Source organism: Gymnoscopelus braueri (assembly GCF_963280865.1).
Source record: "Gymnoscopelus braueri genome assembly, chromosome: 21".
NCBI classification, from domain to species: domain Eukaryota; kingdom Metazoa; phylum Chordata; class Actinopteri; order Myctophiformes; family Myctophidae; genus Gymnoscopelus; species Gymnoscopelus braueri.
The window spans coordinates 39,521,844-39,545,311 of record NC_137623.1 but is presented as its reverse complement, the minus strand read 5'-3'; the positions used below and the strand labels follow the sequence as shown (position 1 = coordinate 39,545,311).

The 23,468-nt window shown below is 41.0% G+C and overlaps 1 pseudogene across 1 annotated transcript; it reads left to right on the top strand.

Annotated features, from left to right (window-relative positions):
- The first annotated feature begins 1,637 nt into the window (after nucleotides 1–1,637).
- LOC308076994 (myosin heavy chain, fast skeletal muscle-like) lies at nucleotides 1,638–22,061 on the top strand (annotated as a pseudogene). The gene is made up of 39 exons: nucleotides 1,638–1,844; nucleotides 1,940–2,083; nucleotides 2,617–2,773; nucleotides 3,077–3,104; nucleotides 3,222–3,324; nucleotides 3,681–3,773; nucleotides 3,861–3,924; nucleotides 4,126–4,224; nucleotides 4,299–4,402; nucleotides 4,742–4,880; nucleotides 5,218–5,336; nucleotides 6,562–6,711; nucleotides 6,806–6,976; nucleotides 7,071–7,374; nucleotides 8,087–8,151; nucleotides 8,272–8,359; nucleotides 8,779–8,896; nucleotides 9,357–9,480; nucleotides 9,584–9,720; nucleotides 11,108–11,363; nucleotides 11,567–11,809; nucleotides 12,218–12,394; nucleotides 12,830–12,975; nucleotides 13,312–13,402; nucleotides 14,833–15,222; nucleotides 15,665–15,791; nucleotides 15,895–16,013; nucleotides 16,115–16,311; nucleotides 16,635–16,818; nucleotides 17,266–17,431; nucleotides 17,809–17,933; nucleotides 18,049–18,357; nucleotides 18,972–19,175; nucleotides 19,654–19,779; nucleotides 20,044–20,214; nucleotides 20,918–21,022; nucleotides 21,104–21,199; nucleotides 21,796–21,927; nucleotides 22,041–22,061. The product of its transcript is annotated as a myosin heavy chain, fast skeletal muscle-like (transcript).
- The last annotated feature ends 1,407 nt before the right edge of the window (nucleotides 22,062–23,468 follow it).

Genomic DNA, 23,468 nt, shown 5'->3' with positions numbered 1-23,468 from the left:
CCACTGGCTTATAACATATGTTTCAGTCTTACTTGCAGTCCAGACATTTTGATTGTTGTTTGTTTTGGTCTGATGGAAATGTTGCAGCATTAGTAGAGGTACATCTGATCCTCCTTTGTCCCCCCCCCCTTCTTGGTCAAGCCCAGCTGTTGGTCCAAAAGGGTCATGTATGTAGTGTGTAGACAACAGTTAATACTACACCGGACGACCCAAAGCAACACCCTGCCACCCTCTGAGTATATTTGGACAGTAGCCGCTGGTATGAAGTGGTAAGTGATTTAGCAGCAGGTGGTGAGGAAATGATGATTGGCAAGACATGGTATTAACGTGGTTTTAAACATGTTTATGGCATGTGAACATGTCAACACAACCTGTCGTGACCTTTTGGAGTGATGTCCTTCATAGTTTCTGCATAGCATGCAATAAACACTCAATATATAAGAGGCCCTTGGTGAGATGCTGGTTAGAGTGCGGAGTGGATTTCAGAGTTCCATCCCGTGGTGAGTGAGACTTGAGCTGTCATTCATAGTATCCATTAGTCATGTTAACTGCCTGGCACTTTGTTAACAATTTAGCCTTAATTTATAACGGCATTAGAATAGAATATGTGTTGAAAGTGTATATGTGAAGAAAATAACCTAGCATTGCTTCAGTACAATTGTAATATGCTGTCGGATGGACACCTTGTGTGTCAAAGTGTTACTTTTCAGGAAACGGAGAAGAGGCTGTGTTCCAAATTAATCCAATGAATGTAGCAATTATTTAGTCGTAAACTGTTGTTTAATACTTTTTCATTGGCTAAATATTTATATATATATATATATATATATATATATATACGTTGAGCTTGATATTTTCGTTACTTGTGTGTGACACTCTTGTACGATGAAGAAGTAGGGCATTAATCTGCTAAAATAAAACATTTTTAAATATAAAAACAACGTTTAAATATGGAGATAACTTTTTTAATTCATAATAATTTAATTTAGTTTCACAGCATGGTTATACATAAAGTGGATCACTCAACTCATATCTGGAACTGAGTTGAGCGTGTGTGGAAGTGATGTGGAAGAAATTGATTCATTAGGAATCATATAATCCAATTGGAATTAAAAATACTTATATAAACAATAGATTTATGTATTAAAATGTAAATGAATACTAAATGAATGTTTAAATAATCAATATAATGTGTTTTTTTGTCACGCTCAGGGGTTGCACTTGTGAAAGGTTCTACAGTTCTTGTATAGTGGGAAAAAAGTGAGTGTTCATTATGTTTCTATTAAACCTACACAATATCACAATAGTGCTATATAGTAATACTGTGGTTCTCAACCTTTTCAGGCCGCAACCCCCCAAAAATAATCTTATTTGAACTGGGGACCCCCACCCTGACAAGCAACCAACTGTTTGACCAGTTTTTATAGTATAGTTTGTGGATTAATTTTGATGCAGTAATGGTCTTATTTCTTTTCTTTCTTTCTTTTTTTAAGTCATTAAATAAGTCTTAAAAGTCCTTAAATTGTCACTTCACCGTCGAGACCACAGGTTGAGAACCACTGTAGTAATACATTTCTCTAGTCAGACTGTAAGTCAGCAAACGCCACCGACTTGTCTGTCTACAGAAAGCCGCCACCATGAGTACGGACGCGGAGATGGAGCAGTATGGCAAGGCTGCCATTTACCTCCGTAAGCCAGAGAGGGAGAGAATCGAGGCTCAAACTGCGCCCTTTGATGCCAAAACTGCAGCTTATGTGGCCGATGCTAAGGAGCTGTATCTCAAGTGTAAAATTCTGACGAAGGACGGTGGCAAAGTCACCGTGGAAGTGCTCGACACAAAGGAGGTATAGCAGGGCCTAGGTGTATCTAAAATCAAATAGTGACACATACATCTGTGATTTCAAGACATTCTAAAGTTGTGTTTTGATTTTCTTTTTAGGAAAAAACTGTAAATGAGGAGGATGTGCACCCTATGAACCCTCCCAAGTATGACAAAATTGAGGACATGGCCATGATGACCCACCTCAACGAAGCCTCTGTCCTGTATAACCTCAAAGAGCGTTATGCAGCATGGATGATCTATGTAAGACCGTCTACCTGCTATAAGAGCAGTGCATTTTCTACCCGTGTCTAGGACTGTCACCATTAGGAAATTGTACTTGATTCATTGTCGCTCAAATAATTGCGATTAACGGTTTAATTGCGTTTCTGTCGAACATTGTGAACATTATGAATATAAATTACATTTCTGTTTGGCTTTTAGGCTTCGTAAACAAAAGGTGCACAGGGCAGATATGACAAATAACATACACATTTACTTACTTCACACTACACTACAAAAAATATTAATAGTGAGCCAATCTACAAGCTCAGCGTGTTGTGAGCTTATAGATCTGCTATTTCCACTATTTTTGACAATGTTTGAAAACAGTTTTCAACATGGAATATGCAAAATAACTGTGATTATCTCAAATATTTTTGATTAGGCGCTTACTGTATGTAATAACTGTGACAGGTCTACTAAGAACAGTGCATACAGTGGACTGTTTTCTCAGATACAGTATGTATGTACGTGGTCACTCTGATATGATAGGTTCTCTCTCTTCTCCCCTGCAGACCTACTCTGGGCTGTTTTGTGCAACTGTGAACCCCTACAAGTGGCTCCCGGTGTACGACTCGGAGGTTGTCGCCGCCTACAGGGGCAAGAAGCGTATTGAGGCTCCACCCCACATCTTCTCTGTCTCTGACAATGCCTATCAGTTCATGCTCATTGGTATGTACTGGTCAGGACCATGTCAAAATATATGAATCGTTGTTGTTGACGGGCAAAAACCTTTTATCTCCATATTTTAACTTGGGGTTTTTTCGTAAATTATCGCCCTACTTGATCATACTACAGCGTCACACGAGAGTATCAAAAAGTAGAGCTTGTTGATCTGCTACTTTAGCCATTTTTCTATTTGAATCCTGAAAAGTAACAGTTTTGGACATAATTATGAGGTTTCCAACCGACAAAGACGAAATATAATGGGTTTTGGTATAAGAACTAAAAGTACATTTGCTTTAACTTTTACAGATAGGGAGAACCAGTCTGTCTTGATCACGTAAGTTTCTCACCTACTAGCCTAGGCATTAAAAAACAAACAAACAAACAGACAGACATTAACATGGTAATCAAATTCACTAACTGCATTTCTCTGAACGTATGCATTCATAACCAGTGGAGAATCCGGTGCTGGAAAGACTGTGAACACCAAGCGTGTCATCCAGTACTTTGCTACAGCAGCTAGTTCAGGAAAGAAGGCAGAGCAGACCCCTGGCAAAATGCAGGTAATTTATGTGTACAGGTTTTTAACCACTTACTTAAACCCCAGCATCCATATTGTGGGGAAAGCTTTCGCTGAAAATAGCAGATCGACAAGCTCACAACGCGTCACAGCGCGGCACGGTGTGAACGTATCGATCGGCTATTTTCAACGAAAGCTTTCCCCACAATAACAGAAAACTGAAAATGCAGTACACTAGCATAGAGCCCTGAGGGACTACGCTCAGCCATAAGGGATTTTAAGTGGTTAACTTCAACAAAAAAATCTTCAACAAACTATTTTTTTTTACATAAAACATGTGTTGCTGTACATGTGTTGCTGTACAGAATTTATAAGAATACTAAAACATTCTAGGGGTCACTGGAGGATCAGATTATTGCAGCCAATCCCTTGCTGTAGTCCTATGGTAATGCCAAGACTGTGAGGAATGACAACTCCTCTCGCTTTGTGAGTATAAAATAATGTAATGGTATGAGAAATCATCAGTCATTTTGCAATGTAGAGGGATTCTACAAATTGTCTTATATCACACAGGGTAAATTCATCAGAATCCATTTTGGCACAAGTGGTAGACTGGCCAGTGCAGATATTGAGACATGTAAGTATGACGTTCACAGATGATAAATTATATATATATGCCTTCAATAGAGCAGTAGTTCCCAAACTTCTTAGCTCAAGACCCAAAAGAGAAATTAGACATTTGCCCAGGACCCAAATGAGTGAAAATAGCAGATCTACAAGCTCACAACGTGGCGCAAATGCAAGCTTCTGGATCTGCTATGTACATTAACCCTTATAGATCTGCTGGAGAAGTCCAGAGTGACCTTCCAGCTTCCTGCTGAGAGAGGATACCACATCTTCTACCAGATGATGACCAACCACAAACCTGAGATTATTGGTAAATTGAATCACTGATGATGCAGCGATAACATTCATGAATAAAAAATGAATTTAAAACGTTTTCTTCTTCAGAAATGGCGCTGATCACATCAAACCCCTATGACTTCCCATTGTGCAGCATGGGTCAGATCACAGTGGCCAGCATTAATGACAAAGAGGAGCTGGACGCCACTGATGTGAGTAAACAGTGTGCAGTCAGTTTGCTCTGCAAAATGTATTTCCTGAAGCAGTGGTTCTCAAACTCAAGGACCCCCAAATTGAAATGCATTTGACCTCGGACCCCCCATCTAAAAAAGGTTTTGTGCCAGGGACCCCCAGAAGAGAAGATGTATTCATTTACATAAAAACATTTAAAATTATTAATTAATTATAACATTTTCGATATTTTTCAAAATGTTTAAAAAATAGCAGATATTTTGTAATAGCCAACTTATAAATGGACCCCACTTTGAGAACCATTGTCCCAAAGGGATGTTTGTTGGTCTAACGTTTCGTCTCAAAACCTTTGAACGCAGTCTGCTATTGACATCCTGGGCTTCAACGCTGAGGAGAAAGTGACGATCTACAAGTTTACGGGTGCTGTGATGCACCACGGTAAGATGATCTTCAAACAGAAGCAGCGCGAGGAACAGGCGGAGCCCGACGGCACAGAGGGTGAGCATTGTCTCCAGCCAAGGAATGAAAATAACGAGTACCTTATCAAAACAGTAAAATGTGTATATTCTTATATTCTACATTAAAGCCTCACTATGTAACTTTTTAATGAATAAAATGTAATTTTGTCCAATCTGTATGGTAGAGTATGTTAATACGATATAACATTTACAATTGGGGTGGTTGTATTTTGTCTCCCTGCTCTTCTATTGAGACATTTAGATTGTGTCAAAGGTCATGTCTCACCTAGACACAGGATCTGACACACATTTTGACCTGAAGTTCCATAGAGCATGCTTTAGAGATTATGAAATATTATTTTCCTAACTTGTTTTAGTGGCTGACAAGATTGCCTACCTGATGGGTCTGAACTCAGCAGACATGCTGAAGGCTTACTGCTACCCCAGAGTGAAAGTGGGAAACGAGTATGTCACCAAGGGGCAAACTGTGCCACAGGTGAGCCAAGAGATACATTATGTTGTTGTTCTGATTTCATACACACACCTTGCATATCGTTGCTGTCGGGTAGAAACCTCCTATCTCCATATTCTAACTCTTTGTGTTTTTTCAAATTAACGCCCAACTTGATCATACTACAGCGTCACAAAAAAGTATCAAAAGTAGCAGATTTGCAAGCTTGACGTGTTTTGACCTTGTAGATCTGCTATTTTTTCATTGGAATCCTGAAAAGTAATAGTTTTGGACATACAGTACAGTATGAGGTTTCCACCCGACAGAGACGATATATTCTTAACATGACATAGCCTACCATCAGAACCCTTTTTGAGTTGTATCCAAACTAAATCTTCATGTGTTTTTAAAGAAATATTCCAACGTTTTTTCAGCCTTAGCACTATTTATTTATTGTATGAAACACATACATAACTAGAAAAAGTGCTCCTCGGAGCACAGGTCTCCGCCAGGTTAGGTAGGTTATTATGGCCTCCTGGTGGCGCTATAATAGGCCAATGTGAAAAGGTTGCCATTTCTTCTTGGGCCTTTCACGGCAATCGGACCTTGCATTCATGATTTGAGGCATTTTGTTCCAAAAATGTGTTTTGCTAAATTAGACCTGTTGGTGGCGCTATAACAGGCCAATGTGAAAAGGGTGGCATTTCTTCCTCGGCCTAGTGGGAATTTGCGTGTGAAATTGCACGGAAAGCGGAAGCTGCGTTCATGATTTGAGGCATTTTGTTCAAAACGAACCAATCCTGCAAACTTTGGAAGTCAACCTTAGCCAATGAGGATGGAATATGGACAATCGGACAGATCCGTGTTGATCACATGACTATAGAGATACTGTGTACCGATTTGCATGACATTTGGATAAAATCTGTAGGAGTAAAAGGGTTTTGCACAAATCGGCCTCCTGGTGGCGCTATAACAGGCCCATGTGAAAAATTCATCCAGGGAGTGTGTGTGCACAGTTTCGGAGCGACCGGGCCAACGGTGCCTGAGATTAGCTGTTCACAGACAGATGGACGGACGGACACACAAACGGACGGACGGACAGGGGGTAAAACATACTCTCTCGCCATGCCTTTCGGCCTGGCGGAGACAACAAATAGCAATACTTCCCACTCATCCATCTTTTGCAGCGTATCGCTGCAGGAAGTTGACCTATAGTTCCAAGCTCCAGTGACACATTCACTAAAAACTTCCATAATGCCTACTTCCTTAGGTAATGGGCTCGGTGGGTGCCTTGGCTAAGTCTATCTATGAGAAAATGTTCAGTTGGATGGTCGTTAGAATCAACCAGATGCTGGACACCAAGCAGCAGAGAAACTTCTACATTGGTGTTCTGGACATCGCTGGTTTTGAAATCTTTGACGTAAGCATAATGGACTTGTTTTATGTGGCAGACTAATTCCGTCTATCACAATGTTGACTTTAAGAGATGAGGCTAATGATGTTTCCTTTCACAGTTCAACACCCTGGAGCAGCTGTGCATCAACTTCACCAATGAGAAACTGCAACAGTTCTTCAACCACACCATGTTTGTTCTGGAACAAGAGGAGTACAAGAAGGAGGGCATACCCTGGGATCTCATTGACTTCGGCATGGACCTGGCTGCCTGCATTGAGCTCATTGAGAAGGTACATGGATCTGCTAAAATCTAAAACTACACAGATGCTTTCCCATTTTCTTTTCTTTTTGGTTAAATGTATCTTTTACCTCCTTTAAAAAAAGCCCATGGGCATCTTCTCCATCCTTGAAGAGGAGTGCATGTTCCCAAAGGCGTCAGACACCTCCTTCAAGAACAAGCTCTATGACCAGCATCTTGGGAAGAACAGGGCCTTTGAGAAGCCCAAGCCTGCCAAAGGCAAGGCCGAGGCCCACTTCTCCCTGGTGCACTACGCCGGCACCGTGGACTACAGCCTCGCAGGATGGCTGGAAAAGAATAAAGACCCGTTGAACGAGTCTGTTCTGCAGCTGTACCAGAAGTCTTCAGTTAAACTGTTGGCCATTTTGTATCCCGCTGCCGAGCCTGAAGGTAAGATGTTTAACCACTTAAACACCATATGGTTAAGCGGAGTCCCTCAGGGCTCTATCTATACTAGTGCCTTTTCTCTTTTATGTTATTGTGGCAAAAGCTTTAGCTGAAAATAGCAGATCGACAAGCTTACAATGCGACTCAACGCAGCGCGTCCCTACAATACGGATGCTGGGGTTTAAGTGGTTAACTATGTTCAAGATTTCTTTCTGTAATCAATTAATAAGGGACAACAAAATATATAATCAATTAACAAATCTTCTTACAATAAATGCAAGGAATCTCTGTATGTACGTCTGTTATCCACATATAATTTATTTTCTGTCGTGATGGCTGCTTGGTACAAAATGAATTTCCCCAAGGACAAATAAAGCATCAATTATCTATCATCTATCTCGAGAACCATTCGACGGGCCGATTCCAAATTTCGGCACCCAGGTCGCAGACGACCCGGTGTCGAGTCGGTCGGATAGGCGGTTGTCCAGAACCACCAGAAATGGGCATGCATCGTTCCCAACTTGCAGCGTTCCCGAGTAGGCCGGTGCCCAACAGGCATCTGTCTAGTGACTCTAGTTCATTAAATAATGAACAAAAATAGAAATACAATATTTCTGCTGACTTTATCAAACGAAGATTCTGGACGAAAGTGTCTAATTGAATCATTCTTTGTAAAATGATATAACATATATTATTATATGTGACAAATATACAGATAATTCAAAGAAGGGAGGCAAGAAGAAGGGCGGTTCCATGCAGACTGTGTCTGCAGCATTCAGGGTAAGAATATCAACATTATAGTCATGTAAGAAACAAGGCACAATATCTTATGATGGAATTAAACAAGTATATCACTTTTGACTAATAATAGGCCTCCATGGCTTTATTATGTCTCTATAGGATAACTTGGGAAAGCTGATGACCAACTTGAGGAGCACTCATCCTCACTTTGTGCGTTGCCTGATTCCCAACGAGTCCAAGACTCCAGGTAAACACAGAGAACATAAAATTGCAATGTATGACAGTGGTTCTCGACCTTTTCAGGCTGTTGTCTCCCAAAATAATCGTATTTGAACTGGGGACCCAATAGCAGATCTACAAGCTGTAGATGGCAATCTTTGCCTCTTTCTTATATTTGACAATTTGGCCAATGTTTGACCAGTTTTTATAGTATAGTTTGTTGATTATTACTTTTGATGGCCTTTTTCTTTTCTTTCTTCATTTCTTAAAAGTCTTTCAATTGTCTCTTCACTGTCATCTGGGGAATCCCCCCCCCCCCCCTAAAAAAAAAGAAAAAATCTTGTGGGGACCCCCCTGGGAGCCCCGACCCACAGGTTGAGAACCACTGATGTATGCCAGTATGTCATTATTTTGTCATAATAATAATAATAAGCAACGTCTTTACAGGCCTGATGGAGAACTTTCTGGTCATCCACCAGCTGAGGTGTAACGGTGTGCTGGAGGGCATCAGAATCTGTAGGAAGGGCTACCCCAGCAGAATCCCCTATGCTGACTTCAAGCAGAGGTAAAAGTATATAAAGAATCTGTGAAAAGGGCTACCTCAGCAGAATCACCTATGCTGACTTCAAACAGAGGCATATAAAAAAACACAATTTCAAGCAGCTTGTCCCTGCTTGACATTGCTTAATACCTGCTTAATACCTACTAACAGGAAAGCTAAATGACCATGACTATTATTACATAATTGCAATTATTTGAAATAATCGCAATTATTTTTGCATAATCGCATATCTGATCTACAAGCTTACAATGCATCACTTCGTGATGCGTTGTAAGCTATTTCAGCTATTTTTAAGTATAAAATTATTCGTAATTTCTTTGTATATTTACGTAAGTTATTTCTCATATCTGCCCCGTGCAATTTTTTATTACGAAACATAAAAGGCAAACAATTATTTGTGCATGAATCTGCAACTTAAATTTGTATTTGTGTCGCCCCTGACCATGACCTGTTCACAAAATAGGTACAAAGTACTGAATGCCAGCGCGTGCCCTGAGGGCCAGTTCATAGACAACAAGAAAGCCTCAGAGAAGGTGCTTGGGTCCATTGATGTGCCTCGCGATGAGTACAAGTTTGGACACACCAAGGTAAACACACAGTGCAAATCTTGTTTATCGCCATTAAGAGAGGACTGAGACTGTGATTGTTGTGGTCTATTAATGACATAGTTTGTAATACCCTATTATTTAGGTGTTCTTCAAAGCTGGTCTGCTGGGCGTCCTGGAGGAAATGCGAGACGAGAAGCTGGCCTCTCTGGTCAGCATGACTCAGGCTCTCGCCCGAGGTTATGTCGTGAGGAAGCGGTTAGCCGGTATGACGGCAGGCAGGTACATTGAAAACATGATTTATTTAATATCTAGTAAATTTACAAGTAAATGTTTTTGCATGAATGTAGAGTGAGTGATATTTTTTGGGTTAAAACAAAAAGTTTTTTGTTAAAAGTTTAAAGCACTAAATCATTGTTATAAGTGTTTGTTCAGTAATCTCTCTCTCCAGCTCTTTAATAAACAGAAAATACATTTCACAGGGGGGTTGCAATTGTTCAGCCAATCAGGAGAGGATAGCCATTTATCAGCTTAAATTTTATACCGTTCCAGTCATCACTTCCAATTCCACTTGTTAAGTTCTCTATCCTGATTGGATAAAATCGGTGCCCCGACCTGAAAAGGCGTGTTCTGTATATTAAAGGGCTGGAGAGACAGGGAGTTATTTAAAGGGATATTTCACTTTCAAAAAAACCTTTGGTCATTTTATCGTCTACTCAGGCTTTTGTCAGCCCCCCAGACCGTTTTTACGTCGCTTGATTTAGTATTTAGATATTTGATAATCATTTTATCAGACACGCCCCCTTCCTATACAAACCCATTATAACTTCAAACTCAATTTTTAACCTGTTAGATTCATCCAAAAAAAAAACGTCCTTGGTTCTGCTGACTCACCCTGCCCTCCTAATACGTGAGGGGGCCGTGTTTTTTCGATTTATTTTTTCATTTATTTAATTTTATTTTTTTAATGTATTTAATTTTTTCCATTTTCCAAAAAAAATATAAAAAATAAATGAAAAAATATATCGAAAAAACACGGCCCCCTCGCGTACTGGGAGGGCAGGGTGGGTCACCAGAACCAAGGACGGGTGTTTTTGACGGATCTAACATGTTAAAAATGGAGTTTGAATTTATAATGGGTTTGTATAGGAAGGGGGTGTGTCTGATAAAATGAATATCAAAATATCAAATATCTAAATAATGAATCAAGCAACTTAAAAACGGTCTGGGGGGCTCACAAAAGCCTGAGTAGACGATACAACGACCAAAAGTTTTTTTGATAGTGAAATATCCCTTTAACACTTATTTGAATAATAATAATAATAATAATAATAATAATAATGAATTGCATTTTTATAGCTCTTTTCCAAGTGCTCAAAGCGCTTTACAATGGTTCATTCATTCATAACAAAGGAATATCACTTACCCTACCTTTTTAAAGGAGTAGTTCACCGAAAACATTACTGTCTAACAATTACACACCCCTTCATGGGTGTGTAAAGACAAAGAGTCTCCATTAAGTCTGCTGGTCATCAAATTATTGGCTCAGGTATGCGACAAAAACCAAAAGATCTCCATGAATTCAAGGCTTCATGGGGTGTGTAATTGATAGAAATAAGAAATGTTTTGGGTGAACTACTCCTTTAACACGACTGTTTTCCACACACAGAGACGCCATTTCCACCATCCAGTTCAACCTCCGCTCGTTCGTCATTGTGAAACACTGGCCATGGATGAAGGTCTACTACAAGATCAAGCCTCTTCTGAAGAGCGCCGAGACCGAGAAGGAGCTGATGAACATGAAGGAGAACTATGAGAAGATGAAGAGCGACCTGGCTGCTGCCCTGGCCAGGAAGAAGGAACTGGAGGAGAGGCTGGTGACCATGGTGCAGGAGAAGAATGACCTTGCGCTGGCGGCCTCGTCAGTAAGTACACACCTCTCTACAGGGCATTGCGTCGACTGAAACTATGACGAAAGTCTTAATTTCGTAGTTTTAATCGACGCAATTAAGACTGGGGATTTTGTTAATATCTTGTGTCTCAACTTAAATGTTATCTCATTTACTTATCCAGAACAAAATGCTGACATGTTTCCTCCCTTATTATTATTTTTTTAATTGACAACCAGGGAGAAGAGACTCTGGCCGACGCCGAGGAGAGATGCGAGGGTCTTATTAAAAGTAAGATCCAGTTGGAGGCCAAAGTCAAAGAGACCACCGAGAGGCTGGAGGACGAGGAGGAGATCAACGCCGAGCTGACCGCCAAGAAGAGGAAGCTGGAGGACGAATGCTCCGAGCTCAAGAAGGACATCGATGACCTGGAGCTCACCTTGGCCAAAGTGGAGAAGGAGAAACACGCCACTGAAAACAAGGTTCATGATTATGTATAACTCTAGTGGTCTTATCAAGTTATAGTACAGTATACCAGTGGTTCTCTAACGTTTTCGTGCCAAGGCCCCCCAAATTGATATGTATTTGGCCGCGGACCCCGCATCTGAAAATGTTTTGTGCCAGGGTCCCCCAGAAGAGAAGAAAGAAATAGCTGATATACAAGCTCGCAGCGTGCGCTGTGAGCTTGCTATTTTTGAATAGCCAATGTATACAGTAAATGGATAGAGTGGTTAAAATGATTCTGCCCCCCCCACCCCACCCCAAGGACCCCTTGTCTGGGACCCCACTCTTTGAGAACCATTGATATACTCTAGCTCTAGCAGTGTTATCAAGTTATAGTACAAATAATAACCAATCCATGACAAACAAATGACGTTCCGCTCATTCAGGTGAAGAACCTGACCGAGGAGATGGCCACTCAGGATGAGGGACTCGCTAAGCTGACCAAGGAGAAGAAGGCCCTGCAGGAGGCCCATCAGCAGACCCTGGACGACCTGCAGGCAGAGGAGGACAAAGTCAACACTCTGACCAAGGCCAAGACCAAGCTGGAGCAGCAGGTCGACGACGTGAGTTCACAAAGTGAAGCCGACGTTTTAGAGCAGTGGTTCCCAAACTTTGACATGTCAAGTACCCCCAGATTGATGTATTTGGCCGCAGATCGACCCCCCATCTGAACAGGTTTTGTGCCAGGGACCCCCTGGAAGAATATTTATGTTTTAAAAAATATATATATATTCCAAACATTTTTTATATTTTCCAAATATTTTCCAAAATAGCAGATGTACAAGCTCGCAGCCCGCCACGTAGTGTCGCGCTGTGAGCTTGTAGATCTGGTATATTTGAATCGCCAACATATAAATGGATAAAGTGGTTAAAATGATTGTGATGCTATATTAATTAGCTGGGGACCCCCTGAAACCCCCCCCCCCAGCTACTTTGAGAACCAAAGTTTTAGAACACATTGTTGTATTGAATAATGATTATGATGTATTGTTGTGCAGTTGGAGGGTTCTCTGGAGCAAGAGAAGAAGCTCCGCATGGACCTTGAGAGAACCAAGAGAAAGCTCGAGGGTGATCTGAAACTGGCCCAGGAATCCATCATGGACCTGGAGAATGACAAGCAACAGTCTGAGGAGAAGCTCAAGAAGTAATGTTGAGCGCTATATGTGGCATGCAGAAAAACGACCTGCAGAATGACAATAAAATGTTGTCGCTGTCGGGTGGAAACCTCATATTTCCCAAATCTGTCACTTTTCAGGATTCAAATTCAAAAGCGGAAAAAGTATCAGATCTACATGCTCACAACACGTCGCTTCGCGCCACGTTTCGAGCCACGTTTCGAGCTTGCAGATCTGCTACTTTTGATGCTTTTGTGTGACGCTGTAGTATGATCAAGTAGGGCGTTAATTTACGAAGAAAATAAAATATGGAGATAAGAGGTTTCTGCCCGACAGTGACGATTATCATGTACTGTATTCCACAGGAAGGACTTTGAATTAAGCCAGCTTCTGAGTAAGATTGAGGATGAACAATCCATGGGGGCTCAGCTACAGAAGAAGATCAAAGAACTCCAGGTATTTAAAATGTCTTTACAAATCTTCAGCTTAAACCAGTGGTTCTCAAACTTTTTTGTGTCAAGGACCCCCCCCCCCATCTGAAAAGGTTATTAGACCCTCCAGAAAAACGCGGGCAAAAATCCTTGATTATGACATTCAGTTTTACAACACATTAAAAGTCTTTGTCATGGTCCTTCAAATGTGTATAAAAAGTTTTAACTGAAAATTCCACTCTAGTGAGCCATTGCAGGTGTTTTTCTCTCACATTTCTAAAGCCTTTTCAACTGCAATGAAAAAAGAAATCTTTGCCTGCGGGTGTTGCTGTTGAGGGATTTTGCCTGTCAATCATCACCTCTGCTCCGCCCACCCCCCCCTCAAAGGAAAGGATAGGGGAGGGGCGAGGAGGAGAGTGGGTGGGATTAATGGCCTGTGACTTCACTGTCCAAGGCCAATCACAGATTACTTTTCAGCCTAATTATTCAGAAAACCCCAGACCCCAGAAAATCCACTGAATGTTCAAAGTTCAGTTTTTTTGGGTGTAATTGAGGTCATAAAAAAATAAAAAAAGTGAAAATGAATGTCATAGTTAGCCTGGTAAACCCCCTCCCTCCGGAAATCTCATTTGCATTTGATTTCAGGGAGGTCTGGGATTGCGCAGGGAGTAAGCATGCCCGAACACTGCGTGTTCGAACCAATCAGCGGCTGCTAGGGGCGGGATCATCCAATCAGCTGCCTAGTAGCTTGAAAAAAAGAAAAACTGTCTGTCATCGATTCTGCGACCGAAGTCTCAGATGGGAAGTAGGCTGTGAAACAAATGTGTGTCGCAAGCTTCTTCCATTTGACGGTGTCAGGTTATGTCATAGTACCTTTAACTCATTCACTGCCAGAACTTTATTTTTTTGCGTTTGCCCACTGCCAGAGATTTTTAATTAAAAAAAAAAAGTACTCAGGAGCCGAGATACAAAATGTTTAAGTTTTAAGTTAACAAGGAAGTGGATGGGAGTCTAGATCTTCAACTAATCATATCTCCTTGGTCTTTGGGTTAAAAAATGAATAAATAAATAAGAAAAAAAAAAAAAAAAAAAATTAAAAGTCGTTTTAGTCGTTCTTGGCAGAGGGGGCTTAAAGGACAAAAGTCGTTTTAGTCGTTCTAGGCAGGGAATGAGTTAAAGATGTATTCAAATTATTCAAAAACAAATCTGTATTGTTTTAAATAGCAGATATACAAGCTCATAGCACGGCAGCTTGTATATCTGCTATTTTTTAATAGCCATTGTATAAAATATGTTTAAAGTGGTTAAAATGATTGTGACGCTATACTTACTTTTGCTGGTACCCCCCCAACTTGCCCAAGGATCCCACTTTGAGAACCAACAGCTTAAATCTGTCACAATAAGTAAGACTAAACTATACATTTTCACGTTAATCCAATTAATGAATTTGAAAAGGCTCGTACCGAAGAACTGGAGGAGGAGATCGAGGCGGAGCGCGCCGCTCGCGCCAAGGTGGAGAAGCAGCGGGCCGACCTCTCCAGAGAACTGGATGAGATCAGCGAGAGGCTGGAGGAGGCTGGTGGAGCCACCGCCGCTCAGATCGAGATGAACAAGAAGCGCGAGTCCGAGTTCCAGAAGCTGCGTCGCGACCTCGAAGAGTCCACGCTGCAGCACGAGGCCACCGCCGCCGCGCTCCGCAAGAAGCAGGCCGACAGCGTGGCGGAGCTGGGCGAGCAGATCGACAACCTCCAGCGCGTCAAGCAGAAGCTGGAGAAGGAGAAGAGCGAGTACAAGATGGAGATCGACGACCTGTCCAGCAACATGGAGGCCGTCGCTAAGGCCAAGGTATAAATGGAATTCCTGTGTTACTGTAATTACTGAGGAAAATACTTGTTCCATTTTTACATTGCAATTTTGATTGATTGAATAATAGTCAGAAATGTAAACAGCATGTGGTGCAGTAAGACATTAAAGCTAAAAAGATAACACAAAAAGTCCTGGTATGGGGACTTGTTTCCATTGTGGCCACATGTATTCAATTAATCAACATAGCATACAAAAATAGCAACACAATAATACATACAGTACAAGTCATCAACAAATACAAACACTATATGTACAAAAGGCCAGGCCAGTTTTGAAAGAAACCTTCACTTGCGTTGAAAACCGCTATTCTAAACAGAGTATTCCATTGACCATTGAGTGAAATTTGTAGAATATTGAAACCGGAACAGAGAGAATACATTTGGGGAATTTCAATGACTGACTGTCCATTACTAATTAACAGGGAAATCATGAGAAGCTGTGTCGCACCCTTGAAGACCAACTTAGTGAAATCAAGACCAAGCATGATGAGAATCTTCGCCAGCTTCATGATATCGGAGCTCAGAAGGCAAGACTGTTGACAGAAAACGGTAATGTCTACTTAACCTACATGAATGGTACTTTACCAAATTCCATAATTAGAGATGATACGTTGATAAACAATTTTTGAAAAGAATATTCCAATTTCTATAGGTGAGTCTGCTCGTCAACTTGAGGAGAAAGAGGCTCTTGTCTCTCAGCTCACCAGAGGCAAGCAGGCCTTCACCCAGCAGATTGAGGACTTGAAGAGACTCCTTGAAGAGGAGGTTAAAGTGAGGAACATATTTCTTTTTTGCAAATATGTCTAGTTTCATATTTTATTGTGTTATTGTATTTAGTTGACACTATTTTTTATTTTATTTCATGTTGACAGGCTAAGAATGCCCTTGCCCATGCTGTGCAATCATCTCGCCATGACTGTGACCTTCTGAGGGAGCAGTTTGAGGAGGAGCAGGAGGCCAAGGCGGAGCTGCAGCGTGGAATGTCCAAGGCCAACAGTGAGGTGGCTCAGTGGAGGAGCAAGTATGAGACTGATGCTATCCAACGTACCGAGGAGCTGGAGGAAGCTAAGTAAGTGATCAGTGTTGTACACCAGTAGGATCACGGTAAGAAAGCAATAGCCAGCACACCGAAGTCCTTCTGGTACTTTTAATTCATATATGCGCACAGACAGACACAGCGAACGCGGACATGTTTCGGCGTCAAGCCTTCCTCAGCGTGTCACCATCTGAAAATGTTTTTCCGGTCGTGTAAATTCACATGATCATGTGTCTTCTGATTTATCAGGCTACCTGGAACCCACCCGAGGACCCCCACTTTGAGAACCAATGTACCACTCTCAATGCAAAAATATTGCCCACAATAATTTCATACTATTCAAAACTGATCAACAGGAAGAAGCTAGCCCAGCGCCTTCAGGAAGCTGAGGAGCACATCGAGGCTGTGAATTCCAAGTGCGCCTCTCTGGAGAAAACCAAACAGAGACTCCAGGGTGAAGTGGAAGACCTCATGATTGATGTGGAGAGGTCCAACGGTTTGGCTGCCAACCTTGACAAGAAACAGAGGAACTTTGATAAGGTCCTATGACATTTGTTATTTTAAAACATTATAATGATTTTTAGTCTTGCGAGCCAGACTGCTGCCTCCCACAATTTCCAAATGCTTCCGTCATACAGTCTGGAGCAACGGAAGCTCTGAAAAGGAGGATAAAGCGGATGTGATGACTCCTCCGCGCTTCCGTTTTGGCTTTGCAGTCGCGCAAATTTGTCCTAATATAAATCAAAATAATCTGAGCATATATAGCCTGCTGCTTATTATAAATGGAAATTCTAAAATAAGATGTAAAGATATTTAAAAATAAGTTTCTGGAACGGAAATGACGTTCCGGTCCTCGGATTTCGGGAGGTGTAGTTTATAGACTATATCGGAGATTGTGGAATAGTTGTCTGGCTATGCGAGACTATAATGATTTTAGCCTTCATAAAGTTGGTTAAATTACATATTTGATTACAAATCTGTGTGCAGGTCCTGGCAGAGTGGAAGCAGAAGTTTGAAGAGGCCCAGGCGGAACTGGAGGGAGCTCAGAAAGAGGCTCGTTCTCTCAGCACAGAGTTGTTCAAGATGAAGAACTCCTGTGAGGAGTGTCTGGACCAGCTGGAGACCATGAAGAGAGAGAACAAGAACCTGCAACGTCAGTCTTTCTCTACAATATTGCTTTTCAATGATTTTAATTTTTTGACAGCTTGTTTGTTTACACATAAATGTTTCTATTAATACAGTATGTTGGACTCATGTTAATGTGTATTTTCAGACATTTAACCACTTAAACCCTTAATACTTAGTTGTTGTTTTTTTGTGACATAAATGACAAAATATTAAGAAAAACATTTGATTTAGATTAGATTATATTTCCAAAATCACACAGATATATTACATGGAATGTTCACAACAATAACAGTTCAAATGTTTGATTCACTGTGTTACTAACGAGTCAAAATGGGTTTTATCAATTGCATTTATTCAAATGGAAATACTTTCCTCAATCATTATGTTTCAATCAACATGCAGAGGAGATCTCAGACCTGACTGAACAGATCGGTGAGACTGGAAAAAACATGCATGAGCTGGAAAAGTCCAGGAAACAGATGGAGACAGAGAAGGCAGAGATCCAGACAGCCCTGGAGGAAGCTGAGGTAAATATTTAGGTTCTAGATGCAATCGTCAATATAATATTCAATTTATTTCCAAACAGTTGAGCAGTCTATGATATTACACTCATTATGCTACGGACAATCAATCAATCAATAGGGTACTCTGGAGCACGAGGAGTCCAAGATCCTGCGTGTCCAGCTGGAGCTCAACCAGATCAAGGGCGAGGTTGACAGGAAGCTGGCGGAGAAGGATGAAGAGATGGATCAGATCAAGAAGAACAGCCAGAGGGTGATAGAGTCCATGCAGAGCACCCTGGACTCTGAGGTCAGGAGCAGGAACGACGCCCTGAGGATCAAGAAGAAGATGGAGGGAGACCTGAACGAGATGGAGGTTCAGCTGAGCCACGCCAACCGCCAGGCCGCCGAGGCCCAGAAGCAGCTGAGGAACCTCCAGGGACAGCTTAAGGTGGCAAAAGTCATATTACCTAATCGTTCCTGTCAGGCAGAAACCTCTTATCTCCATGTTTTAACTTTTTGTGTTTTTTTGAAAATTAACGTCCTGCTCGATCACACTACAGCGTCACACAATCGCATTCAAAGTAGCAGATCCGCAAGCTCGGGGCGAAGCGACGCGTTTTGAGCTTGTCAATCTGCTACTTTTGCTACTTTTGAATTTCAATCCTGAAAAGTAAGTTTTGGACGTATGAGGTTTCCACCCAGACAATATTCTATTTAATCTCACATATACAGTAGCCAGACGATCAGAAATCTCAGCCTAGATCAGGCTAGATCATCCTAGAACCTAGAATCAGATTTTGTGATATCTAAACTCAATGAATGGGTGGCTAAAACTGGGTGGATCTATTTGAAAGCCTAATATCTCCCTCAGTTAAGGGGGAGTTCCACTTTAGGCTAGCCGCTAGTGGATAAGATGTTGGCTTTCCATGCGGGAAACCCCTTTTTTGAATCCTTGGCGTTACATATACAGTACATAATACTCAAACAGGAACTGCTCTGAAGAATGAGCGGCCACATCTCTTTTTCTCTACAAATTAAAAACTCAAATGTGACTTATTTTAGGATGCCCAACTTCACCTTGATGATGCTCTCAGAGCCGTAGAAGATGTGAAGGAGCAAGCTGCCATGGTGGAGCGTAGGAACGCTCTCATGGTCGCTGAGATCGACGAGCTGAGAGCGGCTCTGGAACAGACGGAGAGAGGCCGCAAAGTGGCTGAGCAAGAACTGTTAGAAGCTAGTGAGCGTGCTGGACTGTTACACTCACAGGTAAAAAAAAGAAAAGAAAAGAAAAGATCAGCACTCCTTAAAGGTAGAGTACTGTAAGTGATTTTCTTTGGTTAAAATAAGTGTTAAATATAGCTCTATATTCTGGTAACACTCAGTAACAGGAGTCTCCATGTCTCTCCAGCTCTTTATTAAAGAGCATACCAATGTTATCCAATCAGGGTTGAGAACTGAGACAGGATACAGATTAAACAGATGACACAAATAAATGAGCAGACACAATTGGATAAATGGGTACTCTCTCCTGATTGGCTGAAACTTTGCAACCCACCTGAAAATGTATTTTCTGTTCTTTATAGAACTGGAGAGACTCCGGTTACTGAACACTCTATAGCAATGACTACTATTAGAAAATAATGCTTGAAACTTTTTGTTGTAACCAAAAACTATCACTTAACCTATACCTATATTGTACTTACATGTCATACACTTACATTGTTATACTGAATGTTTATTTTAGAACACAAGCCTTTTGAACACCAAGAAGAAGCTTGAGGCTGACCAGCTCCAGGTCCAAGGTGAAGTGGATGACAGTATCCAAGAAGCAAGGAATGCTGAGGAGAAGGCCAAGAAAGCCATCACTGACGTAAGTTAGAATGTCCACGTCTTATATATTAAAATTGGCTAATAGGAAGGCGGGCTGGTCGGTGGGCGGACCACGGCCACGTCACTGTGACTCAGACATAACCATGAACAAACCCAATACGCCCATATATAGACAAGTCACTAGGACTCCAATCTGGGAACCCATCGTCAAATAAAAAGGAAAAACAGCGCCCCCATCGTTTTGGACATAGGAGGTTTCTGACAGACAGGAACGATACAATAAATACAAAAACATACTTTCCAGGCTGCTATGATGGCAGAGGAGCTGAAGAAGGAACAGGACACTAATGCTCACCTGGAGAGGATGAAGAAGAACCTGGAGGTCACCGTGAAGGACCTGCAGCACCGCCTGGATGAGGCTGAGAACCTGGCTATAAAGGGAGGCAAGAAGCAGCTCCAGAAACTGGAGTCTAGGGTAAGATGCAGTTTATAGTTCATTTTGACTGCAAAAACACTTTTGAATAAGATTCCATTTAGTTGACTAAATATCATAACAGTCATTTTTAGTCAACTAAATCTACTGTTGATTGAGTCAACTAAAATGTATTTTGAACGGCCTTGATGGCGTCGTAGTGCCTGTGAAGAAAAAGAATATGAAGAAAAAGAATAAACCCGCACACTCGTCTGCTCCAAGGATCATTTTATTGACAACGTTTCGAGCCAAGGCTCTTCATCAGGTCAAACTCAAGAAGTGTGTACCTCACCCACTTAAATAGACACCCACAGGTCACGTTATCAATCAGTGGGTGGGACAACACCACAGGGTAATCAGATAGAGATTAGAGAAAAACATCAAATAAATACAGTGTTCAACATTTACATATCCACAGAACAGCAGTGGAAAAAACACAAATGGACACTTGATTAATAAAATCTATAGCAAACAGAATTTAAATAGACATGTCGTAGTGCCTGTGCCACACGCCGAAAATAGCCAATCTACAAGCTGTCGAACGGGTCTGCGACGCATTGTGAGCTTGTAGATCGACTATTTACTGAGTGTGACACCCACGCACAACCAAGCGCAAGACAAAATGAACACTGTGCGTGGGTTATAGTCTATATACACAATTAAATCATAAGAAATACATATCATAATGTATAATTAAATCCTGAAGGTGCGTGAACTGGAGGCTGAGGTCGAAGGCGAGCAGAAACGTGGAGCAGATGCCATCAAAGGTGTCCGCAAATATGAGCGGAGGGTGAAGGAGCTGACCTACCAGGTACTGTGTCATACATGTTCACTTCGTGCCATTAGCCATCGACGTACAACTCGTTGTTTCATCATTTCACTCTCACTTTAGACTGACGAGGACAAGAAGAATCTTGCCAGGCTTCAGAATCTGGTCGACAAACTGCAGCTCAAGGTGAAGGCCTACAAGAGGCAGGCTGAGGAAGCGGTAAGAAAAATATAGATAATTATGTGTTTTGGTGTGGTTGCAGAAAGCACAATAAGGAACCATACAGTGTCTGCGTTGAGCTTGAAGTGGTGATTGGCAAGTTTAGACTATAATTCAGAGTTACTACTAAGGGGGGCCGCCAAATCTTTGTGTGATAGGATTATCATTATTCTTTTTTTACATTAACCACTTGAACCCTAGCATTACTATTCTGAGGAGAACTTTAGCCCAAAATAGCAGACCTACAAGCTCACAACACAGCGGCTATTTTTGGCAACAAGGTTTGGTGTAGAGGGAAATGAAAAGAGCAGACTAAGTACAAGGAGTGAAAGGTCAAGTTTACTAAGCATTGATGGTTTAAATGGTTAAATATCTGAAAATACACATTAACATGACAGCGCTGTCAAACAAGTCTATGAAGCTATCTGTGAAATCTATGGAAAGGTTTAATCTGCAACACAATTTTATACAATATGTTGTGGGGGGGTCCCTGCTTTATCTCTTTCTCAGCTAAGGGGTCCTTGGCCTGCAAAACGTTGAAGACCCCTGCTATAAATTGCAAGATGCTCTTTTGAACTGTTTCTATCTTATTCTAGGAAGAACAAGCCAACGTTCATCTGTCCAAGTGCAGAAAGACTCAGCATGAGCTGGAGGAGGCTGAAGAGCGTGCCGACATCGCTGAATCCCAGGTCAACAAGATGAGAACTAAAACCCGTGATGCCGGCAAGGTAAATACATAATGCAATACGGTATGAAGGCACATTATCAATTATCGATTATCATTGATTTAACCAAAGATGTGTGTTGAATATATTCTAAAAGTATGTTAACATTTTCACAGGGAAAAGAAGCCGCTCAATAAGGTCTTCAATTAAACTCACCATACAATTAATGTCATAAAATATGTCATTATTGTATTCAATAAAGGTAGCATACTGTAAGAAAAGGTATTTTGTTGTTTGTTATATTCATTACTTGGTCTTGTCAATCACCTTTTTATTGTCAGGCTTGTCAGAGTATTCTAGGTCCAACTCACAACGTGTCCACTGCGTAAACCCATTGCAATGATAAACAATCTTATACTTGATCTTAGAAGTTTTCAATGAAAATTAAAAAGATCCTTTTCTAGTGGCAATATCTGGTTGAAAATAAACTATCATCATTCATGCACCCATGACTATACGGTATATGTAGATCACAACAGTACAGCTTACTTTGTGATAAAGAATGCATTATAAAATCCATTGCACTGTAGCACCACATTGCCAGATGGGGGCATTATAGTCATGATTTTAAGCCACACATGGGCAACATATGGCCTGAGGGCCAGACCCAGCCCCTGGACCATGTCAGTCCGGCGCGTGACTTCCTCAAAGGAAAACGGAACATAAAAGGCAGCAGATTAAGCAGCAAATTAATTTAACTCAATTCAAAATATTGGCAATTAATATTCACAATTTGAGTCCATACCAGCATCGCACTGATGCAGGTAACTGTATGTACTCAAATGGTAAATATCAAAACTAATTGTGAATCAGTCTGCCTTGGGTCCATATTTAAAATATTGCAATGGTGTTTCATCAGTGACCTATGAAGTGGTGCATATAAGACAACTGGGAAGATACAAATTGGTAGGCTAATTTAAAAGTTGATCTACTTTATAAAGTTGGTCCACCAAATTCATTCAGTTTTAATATAATTCTTTGTTTCAAGTTTCGGCCCTTAGCTCACTTCATGGAAGTCACGAGTCAGTATGGCCCTCTGGAAAGAAATGTTGCTCATCCGTGTTCTTCTAAGCAGTGATCATGCAAACAAAGAAGCTTAGAAATCTCCCCAATAAAAATCAACCCTATCGACCACACAATGACAATGGAAAAACAAAAGCCATAATCCTATATACTCCACTGCCTCACCTGATTAAAAAGAAAGAAAGGGAAAAAAAGTCTAAAGGCAATTCACAGTAATTTACAATTTAATCATTTAGCACGTGCTCTTACCCAGAGAGAATTATAAAGTATAAGATCGTAGCAAGCCAAGTTTGTCAGCAATAAGGCAATTCAATGTGCTTTACATAAAAATAAGCAAAAGAAACACATTCAGTCAAAAGAAAATGTTAAATGCCTAACTCTTTAAAAGGAAACACATATTCAGGACACAGTGCAAAACACACGATATAAAATGACAATTGAATACAAAAAAAATAAATAAGTAAAAGATATATATAGGAAAATAAGAGGTAAATAGCATGAACACTGGTCAACAACTGACA